The sequence below is a fragment of the Theropithecus gelada genome, unplaced genomic scaffold, assembly GCF_003255815.1.
Source record: "Theropithecus gelada isolate Dixy unplaced genomic scaffold, Tgel_1.0 HiC_scaffold_15990, whole genome shotgun sequence".
In the NCBI taxonomy this organism is placed as follows: Eukaryota; Metazoa; Chordata; class Mammalia; order Primates; family Cercopithecidae; genus Theropithecus; species Theropithecus gelada.
The window spans coordinates 6,618-32,522 of record NW_020257758.1 but is presented as its reverse complement, the minus strand read 5'-3'; the positions used below and the strand labels follow the sequence as shown (position 1 = coordinate 32,522).

At 45.9% G+C, this 25,905-nt stretch overlaps 1 long non-coding RNA gene across 1 annotated transcript; it reads left to right on the top strand.

The window, feature by feature from the left end:
• The first annotated feature begins 4,665 nt into the window (after positions 1–4,665).
• Positions 4,666–24,556, top strand: LOC112617299. The gene is made up of 6 exons (XR_003117887.1): positions 4,666–4,847; positions 16,984–17,040; positions 17,324–17,394; positions 17,878–17,929; positions 18,566–18,633; positions 23,804–24,556. It is a non-coding gene; the product is annotated as an uncharacterized LOC112617299 (long non-coding RNA).
• Positions 24,557–25,905: the final 1,349 nt, after the last annotated feature.

Below are 25,905 nucleotides of genomic sequence, written 5' to 3'. Positions count from 1 at the left end.
CTCCTTCTCCTCTTGCCCTGGGCAATGCCCCACTCAGCAACCTACTGCTTTCCTCTCAGACATTTGCTCAAGTCTGTATCTCTTGCCTCCTATCCCAGTATTTCCAACCCACCTGTGTAATGCATTCCTCACCTGACAGGACACTGAACTTTCTGATCAGATCCCTGACTGCCTCTGCCTCCATGCACACATTTTCTTTGGTTCCCAGCTCCTACAGAGAAAAGCCCCCACTCGTTGCTTCTGAAGAAACTCGGCGATTTGTCGGTAGCTCATTTGCCACCACTCCACTCCGCATTTCCCACGCTGCAGCCACGGTGGCCACCCCATTTTCCTCATTTGCAGTTTCCTCAGTTTGCTTATACTTGGAAACTCATCTTCCTAGAGCTCCTTAGCCCTCTGTTTCTCCCTGCCAAAATTTTTCCCATCCTTGTAGGCCCTGCATAAATACTCTTTTTCTCTAGTGACTTCTGCGAAGTAGCCACTCCCGCCTCGGACTGCCTGTGACATTACGAATGTTACTGTGTAGCTGGAAAGCTCTTTGCATCATTCAAAAGTGGGGTCTTATTCATTTTGAAATGTCCAGAGCCTAGCCCAGTGCCGGGCACTTTGCAGATGTGTAATACCTGTTGACTGGCTGAGAGAGTGAATGAATTATTGAATGAATGACTCTGTGCACACGACCCATCCTAACCATTTGAGCTCCATGATCTCCAGGAATTCAGGATGTTCTACTGATTGGTGAAGGCAGTTAAGCACAATTTTTGTGTCTTTAACGCAAAAGGTAAAAACAAATATGGTTTGCCCTCTGTTTATCTTTCCCTGAATAGATAGATGGTAGCAGACAAGTGACATCATAAAGGGTAACCACAAAGATACACCAGAGAAAAACGGATTCTGCTGGTTGAACAACTAAAATTGTCTGTGTCTTAGCATTTATGAATACTGGGTTTATTCAAAGATAATGGCAACTGTTCATGCTCTTATACAATGAACTGTAATTCTCTAAAACCATTTTCAAAGTCAAGTCAAGTAGTTTAGATTTTGGTTGACTGACCTTATTAAAAGAGCATGAAAATAAATCTTTTGAGATTCACCAGGATAGATGTCAGAGAGACCTGAGATGCGTTAGTCTCTAGGGAGTGTGGGCAACAAATTAGATGATGTAGCTTCTCTTATTTCATCTTGGAGTCTAGCCAGGCTCCAGAAATAAGATTGTCCCCACCTTCCACTTAAGTAACTAAACACATGCTCCGGCCATAGAATTACCCTGATCACTGACGCGGTGATGTTTTTTTGGCTCCAGCCTTTTAGATCAGTTGTCCACTCTGCCCGCGTTCCCCAGATAATTTGCAAACACTGTTCCACTTTGTTTCCTGTAACTATAGCCAGAGACATGTGGAACAGTGAAGAGAGTCATTATTTCCATCACCGTTCATAAGCAATTTTCTTACTTAAACCACATCGCTCCAACCCTCCCCTCAGAAAACAACCCAAACCGAGAATATGTTTTCTTAAGAAACCTCAGTCAAATATCTCGGCTGGTTTTCCATTTTCTTTTAGCAGATTCCAGGAAACAGGGGTGTAGGGGTGCCTTAGGAAGCCCCAGCTTCTGAGATTCCAGACAGGACCCTCCCATCCCCATCCCGAGAAAGGTTAGCTAGGGGTCAGGTGTGTGTGTTTTGTTGTGTTTTCTCTTTCTCCTAGTACATGCAAAGGGTAAGTTCAGGTTTTTCCACTTTATTCTCTCAAGAAATGATTGCTTAAACAAAGAAAAAAAACCGATCACACATGAGGTTTTCCTTTCTCTTAGGTACAGATGATGACAATTGCTGGGATACTTAGCTACTTGTTTCTATGCAGTGCTGGAACCCCGGTGAATCTTAGCAAAGACCCTGCACTCTTTCCTGTGGGCAGCTGCTGCCAGGGACTAGAGAGAAATGAGGTGAGACCTGTCTGTTTCATAGAGTCTCCATTCCCCAGGAAATCCTCCCCCACATCACTCATGACTGTGCTCCCCAAGGATTCATAAACAAAGACATTTTCCCCACCAAGACCTGCAGTATCTAGGAATCCCTCTTTCCTTCCAACTGTCAGACCTCTCCCACCCTCAAGGTGAGAAGTCTCCAGTGTTCTGGGAAGCAACAAAATGTGTGACTCAGTTGCCTGCCTTGTAACCATCCCACGAGGGGCCACAACCCATGGGACCTGCCCCTTTGGAGGCAGGTTGACTTTCTGGAGGCCTCAGCAAAGAAAACGAGATGGAGTCAAGCCACAGCTGCCACCTCTTTTGCCAGAGGAGACTCCAAGAATCACAGTAGGCCAGGTGATAGCCTTTCCCCCTTAGAACAAGCTTTAAGGAAAGATAAGGGCTTATTGCAAAGAAGTCGCTTCATCCATCATCTGTGTAAAACAATTGCCTTTCACTTTCTGAGACTCTCTTCAAATAAACTTCTTTCCTTATCCTCTGAACTGCTGCTCTCACTAAGCAAACGCCATAGATGGGACTTCCTTTACAAGCAAGGGAGCAAATGACAAGCATTCTTGTGGCTGAACAGTGGCAAAACATCTTCCAGATCATGAGCTGAGCCATCCTGTTTAGGAAGATGTGTAGAAACTGCCCTCATGGCTCATGACCGCTGTTCTGGCAAGAGAGGCTCCCGGCATCCGAAAAGCGAGAACAGGAGGTAACTGGAAGGGATTCCTCCAGTTCCAGAGACTCGAGCTGTGAAACAAACAACAGTCCAAGAGTGCTCATGCACTGAGATAGGGATGATAACTGCTACCTTCGCTTGGCTACTGCCTGTCAGGCTCTGGGCTTTATCTTAGGTATATCATCTCATTGCAGCCTCTGAAGAACCATATTTTATAGATAGAAAAACTGAGGTTTAGACAGATTAATAAATTGGGCAAAGACATAATCTCACAACTCATAAATGGTAGGGCTTGGAGTCAGACTCAGAAATCTCTGCTCTGAACCAGCCCTCATGCTCAACTCTCCTCCTCTTGCATAGCAGGGACTGTCCTGCTTCCCATGATGATTTTGCATGATGATGTGCTGGGCTGAGGAAGGGCAAGGATGCTCTTGCTTCTGGAAGGGGATTTTAAGGGAGACGGTGGCTCCTTTCCCTGTGTGCACAGGAGCCAGATTATATTAAACAGATAACTATTCCAGATGGATCGTAGTCAACTAGAAAGAGCCAGAATCTTGTAGGAGAATAAAACCAGGTCTCCTTAAAAGAATATGACACTACTAAATATGTCACCAGGACATCTCAGATCTCTGCAGGTCCCAGTGGACTCATGCTGTCCCCGACCTCCTGCCCCTGTCCTGATACTGCAACCCTGGTTTTCTTCTGGACCCCTATATCTCAGTGAGTGTCTCCCACTGCCACCCCATCACTCTCCCAGAGACCATCTCCCCACATCCCTGTGGCCAAAGTGTAATTGAGTTCTGTCTTTTCTTTTGATCTCCTACACGCTTGAAAATCCATCCACTTCTTTCCAATTCCATTGCTGTCACTCAAATTTGGATCACTGAAATAGCCGTCCATCTGGCCTACCCACCATGTAGTATTGTGTAGTTACGTGTGTGGCTTTGCAGCCAGACAGCTTGTTTGGCATCTTGTTTGTTTATTCTCTGTGTATATTCATGTCTTCATCTTTAAAATGGGAATCATAATAGTACCTTTTATTTTTTGAGACGGAGTCCCGCTCTGCACCCAGGCTGGAGTGCAATGGCACGATCTCGACTCACTGCAACCTCTGCCTCCTGGGTTCAAGTGATTCTCTTGCCTATGCCTCCTGAGTAGCTGGGATTACAGGCACCCACCACCATGCCTGGCTAATTTTTGTATTTTTAGTAGAGACAGGGTTTCACCATATTGGCCAGGCTGGTCTCGAACTCCTGACCTCAGGCGATCCACCCACCTTGGCCTCCCAAAGTACTGGGATTACATGCGTGATCCACTGCACCTGGCCAATGGTACCTATTTTATTGGGTGCCTGTGCTTCATTTAAACACTTAGAACTCTGCCAAGCACGTAGTAAATCAACCAAAGATCATGGTCATTAATGCTACCCACTCTGACCTCCCTGCCATCCATCCTACCCTCTGCAGCCAGTATAACCATCTGCCTGCTGCTTAAGGCCCTTCCACAACTCCTCACCGTATTCAGGATAAAGCGAATAGTCTTTGACCTGCCAGGACTTGCTCAACGTGGCCCTCATCCTCTCCCCAGCCCCTTTTCACCTCTTGCCTCCCAACTTCTCCTGGCTTCACCCTCGTGTTCCAGGCCTTCTGCTCTCTGCTCCCCTCACCACGAGGACTTCTTGGGACTCATTCATCTCAGATTGCAATCACCTTCTCTCCCTTCTTTGTCAATATACGTCCTTCTTGTCATTCAGTTCTCAGTTCAAGTGTGACTTCCTCAGGGAGGCCTTCTGTAACTCCTGTTACTTGGCTCATGTCCCTGTGGGAGGTTTTTATTTGTTTGCAGGACTTGTTAGTTAATTTCCATCTCCCTATGTGTGTGCACTGGCCTGGAGTTTAACACATAGGTGGTAGGTGCTCAATATGATCTATGGCATGAGAGTTTCATGAAATAGTACCCTCCCCTCTCCCATGACTTCTAGCAGCTAACTCCTCCCTGCAAGGACTTCCTCAACCTAGGGATTGAAGGTCAGGGTGGAAGCGGCTGCCTTTCTGGCTGCTGTTTTCAAGGTCCTGCTGTCTTTCCAAGCTTTGGCTGGAGAAGACAGAAATGTCACTAGCAGATGGGATGTTACCATCTCCCATGCACATTTGCATCCACAGTCATAAGAAATCCTCACGATGACTCACATGTCAGGTAGAGTCATTACTCTCCTTGTTTGTTAACTTGCAAAAAGAGGGCAGTGATGCAGAGGAGACAGCCTCAGCGGACGCCAAGGAAGCTCAGGAGGTAAAAAGGCTCAGCAGCATTGTTCAGCATTGGGTTAAAATGACCCAGTGCTACCTTTATACACCTGCCTGGATCTGTCCATTGTGGGATGGCCTAGTCAGGCATCTCTGTGCAACTGCAGCCATTTGCTGAAGGGGATAATAGACCTTCTGGCAGCTGCGGCCATCTGTCCTTCATCGTGAGGGGATCTGGGCAGGTGCCATTGTACCTGCCATGCTAATTTTGGCTTCCTGAATTCTCTTCTCATTTACTGATTCTGCCCTTTCCCCTATCCCTTCCCCCACTTATTCGATCACCAATTAATCAGTCTGGAAAGAGTTTTATCTGAATGAGTCTCTAGTATTATGTGGCCTGATGGTGCAGGGGTGGTGATGTGCCTGGGTATATAGGATTCTTGGCCTGGGATACCTGACACTAAGGGGATTATGTGGCTTAAGTAGTTAACAATAAAGAATGAAGATAAAAGGCATTTAGCCTTTTCCATTGGAGTTTTTGTTTTCCAACCCCTCCAGTTCCTATTCTTGTGAGCAAAGTTCCTACCAAACTGAGTGACTATGTAATATTTATCTTTGCAAAATGTCCAGCAGCAGTAGGACCCATGTCCCACAGACCTTGCTTCTTTTCAGCAACTTTTTCTTTGTCAAGGGTTTCAGTGCATGCTTGATTTCTCCTATCGAGGGAGGCACAACAGATAGCACCTCCCTCCTCAAACTGAGAGGACATGGAGAGGCTGGTCCCATCCATGCCTGAGACCTTGGTACCCACTCATGGTGGAGCAGGAGGAAACAGGGATTGTTCAACACTCAAGTCTGTTCACTGTTCAGGCTTTTAGGGAGAAGGAGGCCAGGCAGAGGGATAATACCCTTCTGTGTGGTGGTTTAAGTTTTGTGTAAATATCTGGAGTCCTCTTATTGTCCAAGTAGATTATTCATGCTGTAAAACTTGAGATAATTGGCTATCCTTTTGGAGTCAGAGGGTTTCCTTTTAGAGTCAGAATGTTTGTTGGAACCTCCAGGGAGGCAGAAAGTGCAGGCACCAGCAGAAGAAGTCAGCAGAAAGCTCCAAGAAGGTTTATTTAACGTATCATCATCATCACAATCATCATCACAATTATTATTTTTCATTTTTTGCCTCTCTGGAAAGACGGGGCTCCAGTTTCCACTGAGTGAAGTTTTAAGCTGGCTCATATCTTAACCCACTTACTCTCTGCTCTCCTGCACTCCAGTATGCTGAGACGTCTGTAAATCCGTGCCACCAACTATGGTTTTCAAACAGTCTGAAGATTATTTCAACCGGACCAGAGATTGATTTCAGTTTTCCGCAAGTAGAAACAAGCTCAAGTCAGCTCAGCAACCTGGCAACTTACGTGACTTGGAGCCACTCTTTTTGTTTCTTCCTCTTCTTTCCCGTTAGCAAACTCCTAATCTCTCTTGGCATCAGGACCTGGTCTCTTGCTGTAGGACCCGCACCAATGAATACCACTCAACCAAAGTGACCCTGGGACAGACCCAGTATAAACACGGTCCCTCGTGAGTCAAGCATCTGGGATAAGTGAGCAAACACTGGGCTGAAAACCTGGGACTGGGTGTTGTTTAAGAGCTATCACCTGCTCCTTGGTTCTCATTGTAGCCCGAGGCTGGCTGGGTCGGAGGGTGCATGTCTCGTCCAGAACCACACAGAGGCCAACATTTTATCAACACTCACCAACCAAGTAAACACTTGACCGGCTTACTTTTTCCTGGCTTTGCTCAACTTGATAACAGAGAAGGGGTTCTGGAGAGAGACGGGATGGCAGTGTTAGCAGAAATAACTGCTCTAATCTCAGCAGTGGGAGGATTCACTGCTGGGCCTTCCTCATGGGTGGGGAAGAACATTTCTCACCCAAGTCAAGAGTGGTCTTTTTCCCCCAGTGAAGCTGCTGTGTCTGACTTTGTTGAGGATGTGGGAGGAACTATTTAATTACTATAAAGCGGGAAAGACTGAGCAAAAAGATTGTTTAACAGTCCAAACGATTGAGATGGTCCAATTAAAGAGCTGACCCTTCAGTCTTCTCATGCGTGATTCCTGCCATTCCTGGAAGATCTACTTTCCTTGTTTGCGGGACATTTATGAGGCCAACACCTCCTGAGGAAATGCAGGAGTTTAGTTTATAACTAAACTCCTTAGTTATAAATGGGATTATAAGTATATTGGTAACAAGGGATCCAGAGAGTAGACAGACTGGATGCTCAATCAAAAATTGTGCTTCTATTTCATGAGAGTCTTTAGGAAGTGGGAATGTTGAGATGGGAAAGATACAAAACAATTAGAGAAGATGTTTGTGGAGAAGGTTTTCCCTCCCAGCCAGGTCATAAACTCCTGGGTCAAATCTCTCCATAGATTCCTATTTGCGTTAGGAGTTCAACTGGGGATGTAACATGTCGGAAGGAATCCAACCCATATTTCACAAGCAGGTGAGAGAGAGTGAAGTGGCTAATGACCAACATCTTTAGGCACAACTTGAGTAATACGGAGCTGAAATTTTTTTCCTGGGGCAAAAGACCTGCCAACAGCTGCTCTTGGAGATATGCCAAGGCTGGGCCATCAGAGAGTGAAGAGCAAGTCAGGGAAAGAAACTGAGGGTAATAAATATACCTTGGTCTTTTCAGGATCCTTATAGAAACAGGTTCATCTGCCAAAACATGACACTTTCCAATCCTATTGTACTTGTCTGTGATTAGAAGAAGGTCACCACTTTGATGCACTGGAGAACACGAGAGTATACGATCAAAAGGAGAACAGGTGAGTGGGGTGAGGGCAGCTTTCCTTTCTTACTCAGGTGGCAATGATGCCCTGCAAGGAAATCTTTGCAAGCTCTGAGAAATTAGAGCGGAAGAAATAAAAATCAAGGGCTTACTGTGTGTGATGGAGTAAAAAGTTCAATAAATGCCCTTTCAAGTCAGAATGATCATTCATGCCATCAATATTTAATACTTCTCAGGTGCCAGCAGCAACCTAAGCATTAGGGATAAAATAAGAAGAGAGGGTGTCTTTGCAGTCACTGAGCTAAAATGTTGCTCTATGGATAGGGGCTAATTGAAGACGTGGCTACCACAATGACGTGCATTTTTTCGAGAGTTTTACCAGGCTTCAAACCTTTTGGTGGAGAACATACAAGGTTTAAGAGTAAGACATCTAATGCTCAACTACTTGCATAACTTCAAGTGCAAAGACCCCAACTTCAGAAATGTCCCTTTAAGCCTCCTGACCTCTTCAAGGCTAAGGTTCTTAATTTTGCTATATCCAGAGGAATGGGACTACTGGGTCACTCATGGGGCAATGCAGGCCCTCCCAGGTGGGTGCCTGGAGCAGCAGTGACTACCGATGACTTCCCATCTCTGCCCTCACTTGGGGCCTGTTGCCTTTGGCCCTTGGTCTAAGCCCTGCCCGTATATGTCCTTTGGCTCAAGCTCTGATGATCACATGAGGCACTTTTCCTTAGACCCAAAAACAGGATTGTTGGTCAGCTAGCAGAGTGGGCTGGTGGCCCCCTGGCAAGGATGCTGGCTGTGACTCAAAGGCACCAGGATTGGGCAGGGGAAAACCCCTTTAGGGAAAACCAGTGAAGGTCCTTGGGGGAAAAGAACGAAGACTTGTGGTGGGGAATTGGCGACTCTGGGCAAAAATAGACCTGGAAGAAAAGCAAAGGCGTCACTGCCAGGAACCAGGTCTGCTGGGAAGTGCTGGGGGAAGGCCAACCAGGAGCACCTGGTCAGGAAGCCAAGGGGACCACAGCCTCTGTGCTCTGAAGCCATTGTAGGCTGGGTAAGAAGGTGTGTGATTATTGGGACTCTGTGTTCCATACCCTTTCCCCAAACAGACAAGGTATCTGACGGTCCTACGTGATCTTCTGAGGATGGCAGATCAGAGTATTGGAATTTGAGATCTACCCAGGTAATCTGGAAGGTGTGGGTACCCTGTTGGAGGGGAGGTGGTGCTTCTCCCCCACCCCATGTGAAGAGATGTCATTATATATTTTTGTTGTCTTTTTGCTTCCTCTTTTCTCTTATTTATTAATTGCCTGAAAACATGGGCAGGCAGGAGGGTATTAGTTTTTCCATTGATCTTTATACTTTATTTTCCACATACACCTTAAGAGAATAAGGAAAAAATCTATCTATCGCTGTGTATTTTTGTAAGTTAACATCTAAATGTTTTCATAAGTTTTAGAAAGTTCATTTCTTGGTAAAAAATAAGACACATATGCAATATTCTATATGATGAAATAAAAGAATGATTGGTGACAATTAAATAAATATTATGTGATTTGATAAAACAGGTTTATTGAATGAAACACACCAACTCTAAAAGAAATCTCTTAAGATTATCTGCACATTTTATATAATGTGTCTGAAAGAATTTGGTAGTCCCACAAAGCATTCTATTCACATCTATGAGGACAAATGACACTAATCTAAATGGCTTTGGCTGTTCTACATTCAGAATGTCACAAAACAGGTCTAAACATTATTTTTAATACCAAGCTTCACCATTAGCAGAAGTATCTCTCAGTAAGGGAAAGTTTGGAGGTCCCATGGCTCAATGCACCTTGATTAATCATGAAGATAGTCTTTTGAGACAATACTTCGATTCCTTTTGTAGAACGCCAGGTGTGTATTTCAACTAGGTTAATGAGCCACAGAAATATTTAAAGTAGGTGAGGGGCACCATTGTTCTATAGTGGGGAAAGGACTATTCTGAAAGCAGGCCCACTCTCAGATCAGTTTTAGAAAGGTTACTGTTTTATCATAGGTGCTTTGGAAGCAGACTCTGAGAGCTGGGTGCCAAGGTTTACTGGGGAGTGTTCTTGGGAGATACACATGTAAGGAAGTGAGGCTGGCAGAAGTGGGCAGAGAGAGAAGCTGACCTGTGATGGTGCTATGACTGAGACCTCAGTTGCTTCCACAGGAGCTGCATAACTGGAATGATCCATCAGAGTTATCCCAGAATGAAGAAAAGGGGCTGAACCTAAATACCCATGCAGAAGCCAGTCACTGGTGACACTCGTCCCCTGGGAGGGGGCACACACTTGGGCTAGGCAGGTCTCTGTGTCACTGTTGGTCTCTGGTGCTGATGGGTTGGACGTGCAGCAGCAGCCGTAGCTAGATCAGCCTTGATGAGAGGGAGCCCCTGCTGTTGGGTCCAGGCACAACCTCAACCTCCTTCTCTGTCACCTTGGCTACTCTGTGAGTAACTTGTGCCAGAATTGAGGTGGCTGATCATAACTGGCTGAGTCATTCTATCTGTGACATGGTGCCTCTTATGGACTAAATTTTGTCCCTCCCCTTTCAAATTCAGGGGTTGAAGCCTTAACCTCCAATATGATTGTACTTGAAGATAGGGCCTTTAAAGAGGTAATTAAGATTAAATGAGGTTATAAGAGTAGCACACTAATCCAGTATGACTGACGTCCTTATAAGAAGGGGGCGATGCACCAGGGATCTGTGCACACGAAGGAAAGACCAAGTGAGGAAACAATGAAAAGGTGGTTGTCTGCAAGCCAAGGAAAGAGGCCTCAGGAGAAATCTATATCAGTCCCACATGAAGGGGAACTACTTCTGGTCTTTTTTGCTGACACAGAGGGCAAAGTACACATTTCCAGGTCAAGGGCAGCACCCCTGTGCACACCATAGTCTAAAGGCTGCGTTAATCTCTCTTTGCCATGTACGGCACAGTTGCTACAATGGAGGCTACTACTTGCTTGAGTATGTGATAGTCCGTTGTCATCTCCATGACCCTCTGATTTCTGTAGTGGCCATACTGATGGATTTGTTGCTGGAAAATGGGGTCCCAATCTAGATCCCAAAAGAGGACTCTTGTATGTCATGCAGGAAGGAATTCAAGACAAGTCACAGAGCACAGTGAAAGAAGCAAGTTTATTAGAAACTACTCCATTACAGAGTAGGGTGTTCTCAGGAAGCAAGCAGAGGAATGTATCATCTTTATTTTAAGTTTAATTTTTTATATAGGGGTTTTGTCTATGTAGAGACTAAACTAAGTTGTGCCCACATACGGGTGGGCTGACAGCATGACAAAATTATTCTATTGATTTAAAGAAAACTATCCTTGACATTTTAGTGTGTAAGTACATCAAAGTGTAACTATAATTATCTTGAAAACATATATGAGTATTGGGACATCTGGACTTTTTGTTGTTATAGGAGTGTGTCCTTGTAGCATCACTGAGCTGCTTCCTTAGCTGTAAACATCTCAGGACCACGGGTCGTGACTGGCAAGGAATGTGCCTTGCCAGTTTTAAGATGGAATTGATTTTAAAATGGTGTCGCATTGGCTCATCTGGGCTCCTGCCTCCCTAACAGATTAAATTGGGATATAGCAGTGACACCACCCCTGCCTTCTTCAAATTTCTGGTGGTACCACTAAGCTCCATTGTTCTTCTGGGAATGCATTTTGCTTTTTTAAAAATTATTTTGGCCAAGGACAGGGATTGGATTTCTATTTGGCTTTCCCCAGTATTAAAACTCCTATGCTACAGGTCAAGGTTCCAATGTGAGACTTCTGACAACCACCAAGCATTTTCATTCCAATTCTCTGTTGAGTAATTAGGAAAACAACCACTCAGTGGTCTATGAGTCAAACAAATCCACTGTAAGCTAGACATGGGCCAGGACTCCATGTATTACCTGGCTTCCGTAATGTCCCCAGCTAACAATGTCAATTCAGACTCTGTGGACAACAATCTTACAAGATCTGGGGATTCTCCTTATTCCAGTGCATGCTTACTTGAGCTCATGGCCCTAGGCTTCAGAGTCCCCAGTAGGACTGAGCACCATATGCCTGCAGCAGTAGCCCACTCACTAGGTGTCCTGTACTGATCCCTTCCCCTTCCCAGCCCCTCTTCCCCTCTTCCTCACCGTGCTTCTTGGATCCCTGCCCAAGAAACTGCTTGCATAGAAAATCTTTGTCTCAAGGTCCACTTTTGGGGGATCCCAAACTAGGATATACAGAGTCTTCTGCAAAGTTGGGACAATAGTATCCATTCAATTGCAGCCATGCCAGACTTAGCTCTTACATCCGAGTTAAAGCATTTACCACAAAGTCCTATTCCTCACTCCCCTTATTCCTTGACACCACAGGACACTTATTTCCCTTGAGGGGAGGAAGTTCCCACTCTTCTTTGTAAAAAATTGACCCATCCATAGTATACTTCTTAGCAAATCTAGGGACGGAGAAAGAACCTGGATGAGAGTAAAGAGCGCGGGCATGTGAGCGCACAAGGAGGTCTGGAGCACCAAGCATGGGAATGCCTTTGGGCTCTCTTTGCTTTGACCGAGCGCCTTGCTGTACATAACAGGTAAGGGCAGGCCACATACTTTAGTTTTCTTCCAGGTGCCTTGCACAATGTTTCGCCTATAGAAGGCACCTAGTGACTATTTGTCTTATAACTGAGCAAGAGATTTGGGATTTGCCTTGTGCCCACTTGGCACAGCAGTGGGCCTCTGTGGGAGGGACTGAGAATAACCTGGAGATTTTCTTTAAACACACACACACACACACACACACACACAACTGTGCCCCACCCAGGATCTGTACCTTCCTGCCTGGGGAAAAGGCACCTGTAGGGGCCAGTAGACATGAATCAGTCCATATCCCAAGGTGTATACAAAAGAGAAATCTGTGTTTTTTATTGACTTAAATTTTATTTCAAGAGAACCATTTCTTCACCAAGCTGGATCATTTTCTGAAAGTTCCTCTTTGTAAAGGGCTGAACTGCGACCTCCTAAAATTCTTCTCTTGAAGTTCTAACTTGCAGTACCTCAGAGTGTGATGGTATTTGGAGACAGGACCACTAAAGAGGCAATTCAGCTACCATGAGATCATTAGAGTGGGCCCTAAATCCATATAAGTGTTGTAATGAGGATACGAGGACACAGACAGGCACAGAGGGAAGACCGTGTGAAGACACAGGCAGAAGTCAGCCATCCACAAGCCAAGGAGAGAGGCCTCAGAAACAGCCCAGTGCCACCTTGATCTTGGATTTCTGACCTCTAGAACTGCTACAAAAAAAGTCTGTTGTTGAAGCCACCTGTGAACAGTCTGTGGATTGTCGGGGCAGCCCTAGCAAACAGAGGCACTCTCCTTACTCTATGACCAGATCATGGTCTCAGGGACATATGTAGGTGGTGGAACTGCTGAGAGGGGTGGGGGCAGGAGTGGATCCTCTGGTCCTCATTGGGCCTCATCATCAGTCCATATACATTACAGTCCATTGGCTGGCCCTCGGGGCAATCAGGCCTGAGGTTCAAAGCTCCATTTGGGGTGAAGATACCTTTCTCAAGTACTTAAGAGGACCAGGCAGCTGCCCCCTTCCTGGGATCTTGCTGACCTATCCCAGTCTCCTCCCCACACCCCAACAGAATATCTCCCTGACCTGGGGAAAATTGCCTGATCTGGGGAAATGTTCCGTCTGTTTATGGGTCCAGTATTTTTTGTTTCTACTCTGATCTGGTTTGGCTCTGTGTCCCCATCCAAATCTCACGTTGAATTGTAATCCCCAGTGTTGAGAGAGGGGCCTGGTGGGAGGTGATTGGATCATCGGGGGTGGACTTCCCCTTTTGTTGTTCTCGTGATAGTGAGTTCTCATGATATCTGACCATTTAAAAGTGTGTGCACTTTCCCCTTGTCTCTCTCTCTCTCCTGCTCCACTGTGGTTAGATGTGCTTGCTTCCCCTTCCCCTTCTGCCATGATTGTAAGTTTCTTGAGGCCTCCCGGTCATGCTTCCTGTGAAGTCTGCAGAACTGTGAGTCAATTAAACCTCTTTGCTTCATCAATTACCCAGTTTCAGATAGTTCTTTATAGCAGTGTGATAACAGGCTAATACATACCCCTAAGCCCTTTTATTTTTTCAGCTCAGTAGATTCTCTGAAATCCCCCAGGGGCTTAGACTTTCAGAAGACCAAAGCCAGGCAGTTTCTGCCTTTATTTCTACTGCATCCCACCGGGGGACAGTGAGCACAGAGCCCACTCACTTTATAAATAAGGGACAGGAATAGGACGATGAAAACATCTGACATCCACACCTAACTGACTTTTCCTAGGTGATTGGAGGATGCCTCTCTGTCTCTCCATCTAGCGCTCTAGGGAGAGGGGTACCCCAGTATGGGAACTTCACACAGGAAGTGCTCAGTGGGTGTTGGATGGCTCACCCCATGCTGGTTGGCAGAGCATGAGAGAGGAACGCACTGGTTTGGATTTGGGGCATGGGCAGGTGGACTCGGATGAGACCAGAACTCTCATGAGGGTGCAGTTGTGCAAATTAAGCACTTCCCCAGGCCTCAGCAGCCTTAGGGTGCAAATAGGTCACAGCATGTTTAAAAAAATCAGGCTCAGCCCCTACTCACTCTTCCAGGACCTCTTTAATGTGCCTCCATCCCTCCCAGAGATCTCTTGGTGACCTCCAGTTGGGCTGTTGTGCTCATTACCAAGGGCATCCGAGTAAGTAAGTTGCGATGTGGTTCTGTATTCTCCTCCACAGTCAGGTCTTGCTCATGGAGGGCACTTTTTACCATGAACACTGACAAAGCCACCTCCATGACTGACCCTTGTTATTAGGGGCTGCTGTTGCCTATGACATATGCCAATGGCTGAGAAGAAGCTGGGTAGTGGGTTGAATGGTGACCCCCAAAAGATATGTCCAAGTCCTAATCCCCAGTACCTGTGAATGTGACTTCATTTGGAAAAAAACATCTTTTCAGACATAATTAAGGGAAGGATCTCCAGAAGAGATCATCCTGGATTGATTAGGTGGGCCTCAAATCCAATGACAGGAGTCTTCAGAAGAGAAAACACAGACATAAAGAAGGGATTGGAGTGACACAGCCACAAGCCAATGGATGCCTGGAGAGACTAGAAGCTGGAGGAGGCAAATGATAGATTCTCCTCTTGAGTCTCCAGAGGGTGCCATGGCCCTGTGGACACTTTGACTTCAGATTGCTGGCCTCCAGAACTGTGAGAGAATACATTTCTCTTGTTTTAAGTCACCCTATTTGTGTTAATTTGTTGCTGCAGCCAGCACCGTCCCAAGAGAGGGTGCCGATGTTGTACGGGAAGCTGTTTCTGCCCCACGACTGCGGCAGGCTCTGACCCTCCACTCACCCTCATGGCTCCATTCCAAGTGGAGTGGGGAGAATCCTCCCCGTATAGAGGATTGAACTCCTTCCCTACAACCAATGCTGCCAGTACTGGATGTATCTGCAGATTTTTCCGCTTCTTTGACCCAGCTTCTCTCCAACCACAGCCCAGCAGCAGGTCTGGGTGGAAGGTCAGCTGGGGCAGGTGATGACAAGCATGGACTCCAGATGGCTCTTGTCCACTGTCAGGGCCTGATGTCCCCGACGATGGCCTAATGGCATGACAAGAGTCACCAGTTAAGGTGCCACAGGGGCTGGCGGGTTCTGTGAAGGAGGAATGGGGGTGGTGTGGCAGAGGGGACGAGGAATCCCAGCTGCAGGGGCAGCGGCTGCTCCTCCCCTCCATGGAGCCATGAGATCGTGCAGGTCTGAAGCTGTCAAGTCTCCAGGATCCAGACATCAGTGTGAACTTTCTCAATGTTTAGACGCTGGCTCAAAACATTTAAAGAAAACGCATGCCCTCTACAAAGGGCCTTTGCACAAAGGATCTCAGTGGGAATCTTTATATTCTTAGGGGTCCACAGATGGCCTCGGGTCTCTGGAAATCTCTAAAGAACACACAGACCTAAGAAATGTTTTTGTTTTGTTTTGTTTTGTTTTGTTTTCTGGGGAGGATCTCTGTACACTACATCAGTGTTCAGAGAATCCAAAATATTAGGAGTCCCTGCCTTTTGGTGAGGTATTTTGCTTGTTCATTTTCTAAAAGGCTTCTTGAGTCTGTGCGCAAATATCTCCTGGAAATTCTTCCCTTTGTTGGGTCTGAACTTGTGTGCATGTTACTTAGGTTCAAGCCTCTGGCTGCCTGTGGTTTTTCTAAGTATGGGCAAGAGAAGGTTCTAGAATAATCAGTGAGATTAACACCGTACATCTGTGCTTTCGAACCGGGACATATGTCCCCTCAGGGTGGCTACAGGAGAACTGTGGGTGCAGCTTTCTGGGGCACCATTTTTTTCAGGTTTCGGGCAATTATTAATGCTACATTTAATATAAAATAGACATGGGTATAGCATGGAAAGAAATGTAAAATTCTCATGAATTATTAAGATAAATACAAGACTTCAAAAACATTCCATGCAAGTTATGGGGCTGCTTCGGGCTATCCCTCCAGACCCCCGGTGCTCATTTGCCCCCCTCTGCAGCTAGAGGGACCCAGTAGAACATTCTGAGAAGCTCTTCCCTACATAGCACCAAGGACTTGGCAAAACTTTGTCTACTCTTAATGGTCCATGGTTTACCCATGTTCCTTTACAAAAGGAGCTGAGGAGGCGACAGGCATTTGGAGCTCTGTAGAAATTTAGTTTAAAGTATGGTGCAAAGATTCACAGCCTCAAAGACTCCTGGAGTCACCTGGAGGTCTCTTGGCAGGACCTTCATCTCCAGGATCATTTGTTATGTAGGAGACCAGATCAAGTACACCCTGGCATGGACTTCCCCTGAGGCTGTACTGGAGCCTGGCCTCTGTGTCTGTCCTGGCATCTGCCCAGCAGCCTTCAACACAGTAAGGGCCTAAATTGGGCCTTCACACTTGACACTGGCCAATGTGCCTGCCTTGTTTTTATCCTAGCTGAGTCCTGAGATGAAGCATGTTCTATGCTAACCACATCATCTAAAATACATTCTCAGTTTCAGACAGAAAATGCAGCCCCAGAAGAATATACTGCATTAAGATCTGCATTCACAGATACCTCTAAGTATTGGAAACCGTATAACTTGGTGTTGCTTGCCAAGTGTATTTAAGCTCCCAGGATGGTAAAAGATTGGCATTGACTCAGGGATCTTGCAATAACAACTCATAGTTTGGTGGGAGGAAACAAAACTCAGTGATTTAACTAATCTACTCTCTTTTAGACAGGACCCTCCACTTTTCCACCAGCTTTCCACCAGTGGAAAGAAGCCAGCCAAGAATCAGGTTTGTGCCTATATTTCCTTGAGCCATTTTGCTAGAAGTTAACAGAGGCTGGGCTCCTGGCTCCACTGCTTCTCTTCCTGGCTGTGCAACCTCAGGCAATATTCCTATTACCTGCCCTCAGCTTCCATTTCCGCATCTGTAAAGTGGACATGATAGAAATCCAATAGCGATAATAGTTGTAAGAATTCATTAAATGGGCATACATAAATTTCTTATCAGGGTGTCCAGCACAGTAGAAGTGATTAATAATTCTGAGATTTTCTTTTCTTACTTGATCATACAGCAGCTTCTGGCTACCTGGATCAGAAGGTTGATGAAGGCAATGAAACAAAGATGGAAAAACGCATCACACAGGTAAGTGCCTGTGCTCTTCGACCTCCAGAGTGACACAGGTGCCTGGAAGGCATGTTAGGTTGGGGTAGGGCCAGGGGAAGGGTCCAGCCAGAAAGAGGACCAGGATGAAAGGCTGTTGCTGCCTTCAGAAAGCTCAGTGACTAGGGAGACAAACATGTTTCAAACAAGGGGCCGTAGTGGCATTTGGCATATTGCAAACTAGAGGCTTATAGAAGATGCTAAGAGAGGATTGGAGAGTGCTATGGTTTGAATGTCCCCTCCAAAATTCATGTTAAAATTTAATTGCCAGTGTGACAGTATTTAGAGGTGATGAGGCCACGCGGGCACCACCCTCAAGAATTGAAAAATGTTGTTATTGCAGGAGTGGGTTAGTTATCATGAGAGTAGGCTGCTTATACTAGTGAGTTTGGCCCCCTCTTGCTCTCTTGCTCTCTCGTGCTGTCTTGCTTTCCACCTTCTGCCATGGGATGATATACCACAAAGGCCCTTACCAGATGCCAGCATCTTGATATTGGACTTCCTAGTCTTCAGAACAGTGAGCATACATTTCTTGTCTTTATAAATTACCCAACCTGTGTTTATAGAAACACAAAATGGATAGAAAGTTGGTACTGAGAATTGAGGCTGTTATTGTAACAAATACCTGAAAATGTGAAAGTAGCTTTGGAACTGGGTAATCGATAAAGGTTGAAAAAATTTGGAAGAGTAGGCTAGAAAAAGCCTAGATTTCTATAAACAGAGTAGTAAGACAATTCTGGAGAGGGCTCAGAAGAAGAGGAGAGCTGTAGGGAGAGTATGAAACTTCTTACAGATTACTTGAGTGGCCATGGTCAGAATGTTGATAGAAATGCTGACAGTAAAGGTCATTCTGATGAGGTCTCAGGTGGAAAAACAGGATATCTTTTTGGACACTGGAGTAAAGAGCATCCTTGTTATGAAATGGCAAGGAACTTGGTCAAATTGTGTCCATGCCCGAGGGATTTATAGAAGGTGGAATTTAAGAGTGTCTGACTAGAATATCTAGCAGAAGAAACTTCTAAGCAAAATATTGGAGGAGTTGTGCAGCTACTTTTAACTGCATATAGTAAGATCCAAGAGGGAAAAAATGACTTAAAGATGAAATTTATAATTTAAAACAAAAGCAGAACAGAAAAATTTTTTAAATATTCAGCCTGACCATTTAAAGAATGAAAATGTGTTCACATGAGGAAACCAAGGATGTGGTCAACAAACCGTTGGGTAAGGAGACCTGTACAGATGGAAGGGGTCATCAAGACAGTGGAAGAATGACCCCAAAGGCATTTCAGAGATCTTCAAAGCCACCCTCAATCACAGATCCAGAGCTCTCAGAGGACAGAATAATTTGGGGGGATGGGCCTGGATGCCCTGTAAGGGCTCCCTGTCCAGGACCACCTTGGATCTCTGTTTTTACATCCTGGTACAGCGATTCTCTGCTGCTCCAGCTGTGGTTCAAGTGGCCCCAGTTGTGGCTCAATCAACTGCTCCAAAAGGTACAAGCTGTAGACATTGGCAGCATCTACATGGTGTTAATTCTGCAGGCATGTAGAATGCAAGGGCTGTGGGGCACAGTGACCTCCACCTAGATTTTAAAGGCTGTCACAGTCAACCCGGGGGCCCAGGCAAAGACTTGTCATGGAGGCAGAGCCATCACAGAGAGCTCTATTTGGGCAATGCTGAGTTGAAATGTGGAGTTGGATCTGCTGCAGGGGCTGTGCAGTGCCTAGTGGAGCCAGGGTCACTTCTGATACCCCAGAACTGTAGAGCTGCCAGCTTGAAATATTAACCTGGGAGAGCTGCTGGTGCCACACTCCAACCCATGAGACCTGCTAGGTAGACTGAACTCAGCAAAACCATAGGAGCAAGGATGCCTGAGTTCCTGGGAGCCCAACTCCTGCCCCAGAGTGCCCAGGACATGGAGTCAAAGCAGATTATTTTGGAGCTTCGGGTTGTTCTCTCTGTTGGGTTTTAGATTTATTAATACCTGGGACCAGTTATCTCTTTCTTCTTGCCTATTCTGCCCTTTTGGAATGGGAATGTCTACTTTATGTCTGTCCCAGCATTTCATTTTGGAAGCATGTAACTTGTTAATTTCCCATGTTATAGCTGGAGAGGAATTTGCCTCATGATGAATCATGCCTTGAGTCCCCCCTATTTCTAATTCAGATGGGACTTTGGACTTTGGACTTTTGAGTTGATGCTGAAATGAGTTAAGACTTTTGGGGCATCAAGATAGAATGAATGCATTTTGTATGCCAGAAAAACATTAGTTTGGGTGGCTGTGGTTGGAATGCTGTGGTTTGAATGTCCCCTCCTGCCTTACTCTGTTTTCTGTTGCTAAAATTGAATAACTGAGACTGGATAATTTATAAAGAAAATAAATTCATTTCTTACAGCTCTGAGGAAATCCAAGGTCGAGTGGCCACATCTGGTGAGGGCCTTCTTGCTGGTGGGGACTCTCTGGAGAATCTCAATATGGCTCAAGACATCACATGGCAAGGGTGTGAAAATGAGAGCCACGCTGGCTTTTAAGCAGACTCATTCCTGTGATAGTCCATTAATCCATGTATGGATTAATATTCTTATGAAGGCAGAGCCCTCATGACTCACTCACCTCTTAAAGGCCCCACCTATTAATACTCCTACATTGAGACTTTTCAACATACTTTTTGGAGGGGAAAATTAATCAAAACACAGCACTTCCAAAACTTGTGTTAAAATTTAATGGCCATTGTGATGGTATTAAGAGGTGGGACCATTAAGAAGTGATTAAGCCATGAAGATTTCACCATCATGAATAGAATAGTGTCATTATTGCAGGAGTAGGTTTGTTATCATGAGAGTGGTCTTGTTATAAAAGCAAGTTTGGCCATCTCCCGCTCTCTTTTGCTCTCTTGTCCTCTGCCTGGGGATGACATAGCATGAAGGCCCTCACCAGAGGCCAGCACCTTGACACTGGACTTCCCAGACTTCAGAGCTGTGAGAATAAATTTATAAATATATTTTCTTTATGAATTACCTAGTCTATGGTAGTCATGCAACACAAAATGGACTGAGAGGAATTGAGGGCACAATCTGGAAGGAACGAAGGTGAACTTCAGCAGGATGGAGAGCAAAGCACAGGACTGGGGAGCAGGAGTGTGGGGAGAGCCAGTGGAGAGAGTACAGGGAGAAGAAGGGGAAGGAGTATGTGAAGGCAAGACTGGCCTTGGAAGGAAGTAGAGCTTGCAGGTTTTGAGCTTCTTCACAGGTGGAAGGAGGGGAATGAGACACCTGGCACAAGCAGCTGACAGAAGTGCAGGCAGGCAGATGAGATGAACTGGGTCAGGACAAACTTTAAGCCTGTCCCAGGGTTGGAGCACAGTGCTGGATCAAGGAAATTCATGGATTCTAGTTCTGGGGGTTATCATAACATACATCATCCTGGTCCCCAAGTGGCTCCAGTTTTGAAGTATATGAACCGTTGCATCCTGCTTTGAATGAAATCCTCAAAAAGCCCCAGATTTCTTCCATATACCTGTCTTACTGTACATCCAGCTCCCTGTGACTAGGCTAGACCATGGGCCATTGAGGGTGACATTGTGATTGACAATGACAACCCTTAGACCTGGAGAAGCAGGGTCTGAGTCACCAAGTCCTGGGCTCAGCCCAGGAATTGGAATTTGATGAAGATGCTGCTGGATGCAAGGACAGTCTGACTGTAGGAACGAACTACCGTGAGTATAGTGAGAAGGTCGGGACATGCTATTAGTGCAGATCCACCAGCTAGAAGGCTGAACTAGCAGGAAACAGACCCAGAGGGTCCCACAGTCTTGCTTCTCAAAGTGTGATCTGAGCACCAGCAGCACAGACATACCCTAAAAGATCTTACAAATGCAGTCTTAGTCCCAAGGCAGACTTTTTAAATCAAAAATTGAATTTAAACAGGATTGCTGGGTAATTCATCTGTATCGTCAAAAGTTTTGAGGAGCTCTGTGTGGGAGAGCCTCTGTGAAGGTAGGATGAGAGAACAATGAAATAATCCTAGCTAACAGTCAATTGTGAGCTAGAAAATATTATACACTCTTTATAAAGATTTTAAGCTTTACAGCAAGGGTCCCCAACCACTCCCCCATGCCAGGTCACAGGTGAGTACCAGTCCTGGACTCTTAGTAACTGGGCCACACAGGAGGAGCTGAGTGATGGGTGAGCGAGGGAAGCTTTATCTCTATTTACAGTCACCCCCCACCCCCTTGCTCACATTACTGCCTGAGCTCCACCTCCTGTCAAATCAGTGGCAGCATTAGATTCTCATAGCAAACTCTAGAACTGTACATGCAAGGGATCTAGTTTACATGCTGCTAATGAGAATCTTATGCCTTGTGATCTGTCACTGTCTCCCATCACCCCTAGATGTGACTGATTAGTTGCAGGAAAACAAGCTCAGGGCTCCCACTGATTCTACATTTTGGTGAGTTGTATAATTATTTCATTATATATTACAATGTAATAATAGAAATAAAGTACACAATAAAAGTAATGCACTTGAGTCATCCTGAAACCATCCCCCACCCCCACACCCCTGGTCTGTGGGAAAATTGTCTTCCACGAAACCAGTCCCTGGTTCCAAAAAGGTTGGGAAGCACTACTTTACAGCACCTCTGTAAAAATATATGCCCATTTCCAAAAAATGAAACTGAGACAGAGAAAAGTTCCTTGCCCTGGGTCTCATCGCTAGTGGGTGACACTGCTGGGTCTTCACCTACTGCCTGACTCTAGTGACTGCTGCTCAGAGGAGGGTGTTTGGCGGCAAAGAAGAGAAAACATGACTAACAGTGGTTTAAACTTGGATTAATTGTTACTGAAATGAAGAGTCAGGAAGGGCAGTTTGGGGACTGATTTAGCACACACCTGAGGCTGAGTTGCTATGTCTGCATCTCTGAACTTTCCCTCATGGCTAAAAGACACCTCTGGTTTCAAGCCTCAGGTCCTCCACTGGCTCTTACAGAAGGTAGAGTTTGGGCCGGGCGCGGTGGCTCAAGCCTGTAATCCCAGCACTTTGGGAGGCCGAGACGGGTGGATCACGAGGTCAGGAGATCGAGACCATCCTGGCTAACACGGTGAAACCCCGTCTCTACTAAGAAATACAAAAAACTAGCCGGGCGAGGTGGCGGGCGCCTGTAGTCCCAGCTACTCGGGAGGCTGAGGCAGGAGAATGGCGTGAACCCGGGAGGCGGAGCTTGCAGTGAGCTGAGATCCGGCCACTGCACTCCAGCCTGGGCGACAGAGCGAGACTTCGTCTCAAAAAAAAAAAAAAAAAAGAAGGTATAGAGTTTGGAGAGAATGGTGAGAGAGCTCTTTCTCCATGCTTTCTTTCTATCAGGGAAGAAACACCACTCCCAGACTCCCCCTGGCAGATTCCCTCTTGGCACAAAGCCTGGAACAGGTCACATGGTCAGCCTAACTGCAAAGGGTGCTGAGGAAGAGAGTTTCTCCCTTCTTCTACTTGAGAGTGGGAGGTGTGTACGGGAGGAGGGAGTTGGGAAAGGGTTTAGGGAAGGGATGCAAGCAGGTTCTGCCCTAACCAACTTTGTGACCTTGGGGAGGCCACTTCACTTTCTTTAACCGCATAATGAGGGATTTGGACTGAAAGAGATCTAAAGCCTCTTTTCAGTGTAGAAGAATTTATTCTAGACCGTCAAGTCCCTTTGATATACCCAACATCCACATGCAAAAGGATGACTGATTGGTGCCATCCCTGGCCTTGGGAATTTGAAGCACCTGGAAGCTGGTTGATCTGCTTGGACTGTTTCTCATCCCCCAGGGTGTAAAATCAAAAGTGTGTCCCGAGGAGTTGGGCTTGTAAACACTTCAGAGACCACTGATTAAAGTGTGAGGCAGAGCTGCTGCTGTTAGTGGTCACTGAGATGGCTTTATGAACCCAGTTGCCTTGCAGAAGGTAGCATGGGACTCAGAAGGTCAAATGGTGGACAGAACAAAGGACTGCGTGTGTTTAACTTGAGCTCTCTGGTTATTTGGGGTAGGGTGTTCCCCCCTTGTCCTTCTTTTTTCTTGATTCATGTCTAAGATGGGTTGTTACATCTACCTGTTCACAGTCGCTTATGGTGTCAGACTCTGAGACTAACAAACCTGGCTTTGAATACCAGCTCAGCCACTGGCCAGCTAGGAAACACTGGGCAATTTGCTTAGCCTCATTTAAGCCTCAATTTCATGATCTGTAAAAAGGCGTAATGATATTTCATAGGAGTGTTGCAATGATGAAACAATATGTGTGTGTCATGTAAAGGCTGAAATTAAGGCTTGGTATAGTGTGCTGCCTTCAAATCTGGTCAAATCAGCAGGGCCTCTACTGACCTACTCACAAGAGCCTCTCTCCATTCTACTCTTGCAGATAAGGTTCCTGTCAAGCAACCCACCTTATCAAGTGGACCAGGCACAGCTCCTACTTATCCCTGAGTAGTGGGTGTCAGTTTCCTGCTAGGCTCAGAATTGTTCAAAGCCCATCAGATTCTGCTGCAGGAACCGGGGGCACCTCACCCTCTTGTTGCTACAAAGCTTGCCACCCACAGCCCCTGCCTGTTCACCCTGCTCCTGAGGGCAACCCCTGTGTGGCCAGCATCCCATGCTGTGTTCACCTCTCTGAAGCTGAGAGTGTATGTGAATAATAACTGCTGTCAGTCACATCTGCTAAGCGTCGAGTGTAATGTGTTTGGTCATCCTCGTAATTCTAGTGTGGAATGCCTCCCTCACCAATGGGGTGAACAGGGGCAACGAAAACAATGTGTAAAATATTTAGACACTGCAAGATACGTATTTAGAACCTGGCAAATGTTAGTTAAGGCCATTATTGTTATTATTTTGCAAAAGGATAATAATTTGGTTTTCTTTTAATGAAATTTGTTTGGACAGAATGCTTAGCTCATAGTGTTATTCTTAGATTCCTCCAAAGAGCTTTTCTGGAATTTTCTTTCCCTCATTAGCAATTATAAAGATATGCTAATGCTTTGCACCAAATGGCAGCTACATGCTTGAGACCAGCACTGAAAATTAGTCATGGAATCACTGCATATCTGAACAAGGGCCACAAGAGGAGGCACAGATGGGTCAATGGACTTGACCAGAGCCACCAAGCAAATTCAGTTCACAGTATGGAAACTAGATGTCCTGATCCAACCATCTTTCCCTGCACCCTCCCATCTAGGCTAATGAGGAGAAATGTAATCACGGTGGTAATTGCAGACAAAGATGAACATCACTTGGTAAAGCAATATGTGTACTTGAGTTGGCCATATGGAAAATCCAGCGCAGGATATAGGGGTGAAGAGTCAGTTGCTGTGTGTCATTGGTGGGATGGAATCTATGGCCTTCTTGGCTATTCTTTACATGAAACATTTCCTGGGGGTGATGGTCCAGTTAAAAGTCTCCTTAAAGTTAAAATAAAATTAACTAAAACCAGTATGTCATACTTCACCAGTCTGGTGTCTCAACCAGGGAAGCTCATGCCAAGATGAGAAAGAAGTCTGCCCTTCCCATGGCTGAGCTGTGGTTCCTCCTTATCAGTTCCTAGTAGGAGAAGCTATGTTCCCCTTAGCCTAGAGGCCTTCACATTCTGGACACTGGCAGCTCAGTGGAGCTCTGTTGTACCACCACTGTGGCCCCAGAGCCTGTTGTTGCTGTCCAAATCCAGGGAGTCTAAGGAAATGTCCCATTCTCACTGCTGCTAATAGTGATTGGCAGGCTACTGCAACATGGCCAGCTTTACCACACTCTGCCACAGTCCCCAGTGGCTGCTTTTTATGGCTATGCAAGTAAATGCCATCAGCCTGAGAAGGGGTGGCATAAACTGAGCCTTTATCTCTGGTCCCTGCCTTGCCCCATGGTGCAGATTCCACTTTGGGCTCAGCCAAGAGTGGGTCATATCATAATTGGATTAGACCCCAATGTTATTGTTTTATAGGAACTCACACAACCATTTCCCCAGGGTGCAAGGCTGCCATCAGTATGGCTGGGCTGGTGAATTTTCAGGTGTCAGAGACCTACGAGACTCAGAACTCCTGTCACCCTCTTATCACCACACCTTCTGCCATGGTAAATGCTAGCACATTCAATTAGTTTAAAAAATACCAGCAAGGTGCTTTTTATTTAGTGCACACTTATATAGCACTATGAATATAGGACGAAAGATGGAAAATTCCAGCCTTCACAGAGCCAATATTTCCAGTGTTACTGCCATTCCCTGCCATGGGCTAAGATCAAGATCAGCTTCATTTGCACATGTTTTATGCAAAGGGAAGAACTTCTCTTTCTGTAGGATCTATCTTATCCTACTCTGCAAATTCCCAGGGTTTGTATCAGCAATTAGCACACTATGTAGCACCGGGCAAGCTGGGAGGTTGGCAGGAGGGGGCCACGTCAGAGGACAATGCCGGAACTCCACCTCCCTATAAAGCCAGGGCCAGGCTGGTTCCGGCACAATGTCCTGTTTCATGGGAA